The sequence below is a fragment of the Rhinopithecus bieti genome, unplaced genomic scaffold, assembly GCF_001698545.2.
Source record: "Rhinopithecus bieti isolate Rb0 unplaced genomic scaffold, ASM169854v2 scaffold_12721, whole genome shotgun sequence".
NCBI lineage: Eukaryota > Metazoa > Chordata > Mammalia > Primates > Cercopithecidae > Rhinopithecus > Rhinopithecus bieti.
Window position 1 is genome coordinate 125,138 of NW_016807380.1, and position 3,671 is coordinate 128,808.

Sequence of the window (3,671 nt, forward strand, 5' to 3'; positions counted from 1 at the left end):
CACATATTTCTTGGAGGCTTTTGTTCATTTCTTTTTACTCTTTTTTCTCTAAACTTCTCACTTTATTTCATTCATTTGATCTTCAATCGCTGATACTCTTTCTTCCACTTGATCGAATTGGCTACTGAAGCTTATGCATGTGTCACGTGGTTCTTGTGCCATGGTTTTTAGCTCCATCATGTCATTTAAGGTCTTCTCTACACTGTTTATTCTAGTTAGCCATTGGTCTAATCTTTTTTCAAGGTTTTTAGCTTCCTTGCAATGGATTCAAATATCCTCCTTTAGCTTGGAGAAGTTTGTTATTACCAACCTTCTGAAGCCCGCTTCCGTCAACTCATCAAAGTCATTCTCCGTCCAGCTTTATTCCATTGCTGGCAATGAGCTACAATCCTTTAGAGAAGAAGAGGCACTCTGGTTTTTAGAATTTTCAGCTTTTCTGCTCTGGTTTCTCCCCATCTTTGTGGTTTTATCTAACTTTAGTCTTTGATGATGGTGACCTACAGATGGGGTTTCAGTGTGGATGTCCTTTTTGTTGATGTTGAGGCTATTCCTGTTTGTTAGTTTTCCTTCTAACAGACCCCTCAGCTGCAGGTCTGTTGGAATTTGCTGGAGGTCCACTCCAGACCCTGTTTGCCTGTGTATCACCAGCGGAGGTTGCAGAACAGCAAATATTGCCGCCTGATCCTTCCTCTGGAAGCTTCATCTCAGAGGGGCACCCAGCTGTATGAGGTGTCAGTCAGCCCCTACTGGCAGGTGTTTCCCAGTTAGGCTACACGGGGTTCAGGGACCCACTTGAGGAGGCAGTCTGTCCTTTCTCATAGCTCAAACTCCATGCTGGGAGAACCACGGCTCTCTTTAGAGCTGTCAGACAGGGACGTTTAAGTCTGCAGAAGTTTCTGCTGCCTTTTGCTCAGCTATGCCCTGCCCCCAGAAGTGGAGTCTAGATAGGCAGGCAGGCCTCATTGAGCTGCGGTGGGCTCCACCCAGTTCCAGGTTCCCAGTCACTTTGTTTACCTACTCAAACCTCAGCAATGGTGGATGCCCCTTCCCCAGCCCAGGCTGCCACCTCGCAGTTCAATCTCAGACTGATGTGCTAGCAGTGAGCAAGGCTCTGTGGGTGTGGGACCTGCTGAGCCAGGCATGGAATATAATCTCCTGATGTGCCATTTGCTAAGACCATTGGAAAAGTGCAGTATTAGGACAAGAGTGTCCCAATTTCTCAGGTACAGTCTGTCATGGCTTCACTTGGCTAGGAAAGGGAAATCCTCCGACCCCCTTGTACTTTCTGGGTGAGGCAATGTCCCGCCCTGCTTCGGCTCACCCTCCGTGGGCTGCACCCACTGTCCAACCAGTCCCAGTGAGACGAACCAGGTACCTCAGTTGGAAATGCAGAAATCACCCGTCTTCAGCGTCAGTCACACTGGGAGCTGCAGACCGGAGCTGTTCCTATTTGGCCATCTTGGAACCCATACCCAATTTATATGATTTTTAAGTGGCTAGAGTGCCAATTTTTTGTTGTAAATCTTACATTCACATTGTTAAAAATCACAATTAACAAAAAACAGTTATAGAGTTGTTACAGAATAGGACTGTACACAGCTGCAGTCTTTTTTCTTTTTCCTCCTCTGCATTATCTAGCCATAATTGAGATATGTAGTATCTCATATAAGTAGGATTTTATTTAACCTACAGTTTTAACACATAACTTTTACAATTAAATATACTACACTGAATACATTAAATTAATTCAACTTTTTCTTAAGATTCAAAGGTCACTGTTGTGAATGTAATTGTAGTGAGCCATAATATAATGATGCCTTCATGGCTCTCAAAAAATGGTTTTTGCCCTTGTTCTAATTACCCTCAAATATAAGGTTGCTAGTTAGGATACCAGAGAAAGTGAACTAGAAAGACTAGTTGCCTTAAACACTGATCTTTCTTTTCTTCTCCCTCACTTCTGATTTTGTTCCCTGTCATTTACTGATGTTGTCAATGGAATTGCTTTCTATTATTTTTAGTTACAGTTATGCTTGCTTCTCCCCTTCTATTAGACTGTCTTCTTTATTTCTTTGTTTTATCCTCAATTTCTCTTCAGTTTAGACTTTACAGCAGGCTGAGGTTGACTTTGAGAGCTACTGTGAGCCAACTTAGAAATTCTATTTTCTGACTGGTATATTGACTAATCACAGTACATATTCTAAGATCTCTATATCTATGATTCATTTAAGAATTGTCAGTCAGTTGTGGTAGCTCATGCCTGCAATGCCAGCACTTTGGGAGGCCAATTTGGGATGACTGCTTGAGCCCAGAAGTTTGAGAAAAGCCTGGGCAACATAAGGAGTCTCTGTCTGTACAAAAAAAAGTCAAACATTAGCTGGGCGTGGTGGCATATTCCTGTCGTCTAAGCTACTCGGGAGCTGAGGTGGGAAAATTGCTTTGAGGCCAGTAGATCGAGGCTGCAGTGAGCTGTGATTGTGGCACTGCACTCCAGCCTGGGCAATGGAGCAAGACTCTGCCTGAAAAAAAAAAAAATATTGCTACATAGCCACTATTTTGGTAACTGCCTAAACAGTTAAAATCATCTGAATTACTAACACATGCAATCTAATTGTATTTATCTCATCAGTAATATTTAGTAATGAGCAGCAGGGATAATACTGTGACAAGCAATACAGCACAGAATCTAATTTTTTAGGGTCAATTTTCTATAATGAAGCTCATAATTCTGTATAAATGTATATTACAGAACATGAAATATTAATAAAAGCATTAATAGAGTGTTCAACCTCAATATGTTTTTATGTGTTAGATTATGTCTATTCAGCTTTCCTCTAGTACTATTAATATCAACTCTGTTATAAATGGAATTTAAGTATTCAGCTTAGTAACTAGAAATATTTCTAAGGTATTATTTGGCTGAGGTTTTTTCCTTTTCAATAACTTTCATTTTGCTATAAAATCATTTATTGCTTCATAATTATCAGTATGTTCTTTTTTAAGGCCTTCACTAAGAACTTTACCCTACATATTGGCAGGTTTGAACCAATGTTAAGTTTTTAATCTCTATGCATCAATACTGATATTAATTTCAAATTCTGGGAGAAACTGCCATGATTAATGAAGATGAATACAAAGCAAAAGCTATTTAAAAAAAAATTTTTGTTTTTTGCAGAGACAGGGTCTTGCTATGTTGTCCAGGCTGGACTTGAACTCCTAGACTCAAGTCATCCTCCTGCCTTGACCAAAGAACAGGGATTCCTTTTTAAATTATGTCTATATTCAAATCTAGATAAAAACCTCTGAATACATTCTTGGATTGTCTACTTTATTTTTTTCTTTTTTTGAGAAGGAGTCTCACTCTGTCACCCAGGCTGGAGTGCAGTTGTGCGATCTCAGCTTACTGCAACCTCTGCCTCCCAGGCTAAAGCGATTCTCCTGCCTCAGTTTCCCATGTAGCTGTGATTACAGGCACTGGCCACCACGTCCTGCTAATTTTTGTATTTTTTAGTAGAGACAGGGTGGTTTCACCATGTTGGCCAGGCTGGTCTTGAACTGCTGACCTCAAGTGATCTGCCCACCTTGGCCTCCTGAAGTACTGGGAATGTAAGAGTAAGCCACCACGCCTGGCCTACTTTATGATTTTAAAAGAACTTTGCTGATTTTGAAAATGC

General features: G+C 40.8%; 1 protein-coding gene across 1 annotated transcript in view; it reads right to left on the reverse strand.

Moving 5' to 3' along the window:
* Nucleotides 1-3,671, reverse strand: part of CCDC18 (coiled-coil domain containing 18) — a 100,925-nt gene that overhangs the window by 5,471 nt on the left and 91,783 nt on the right.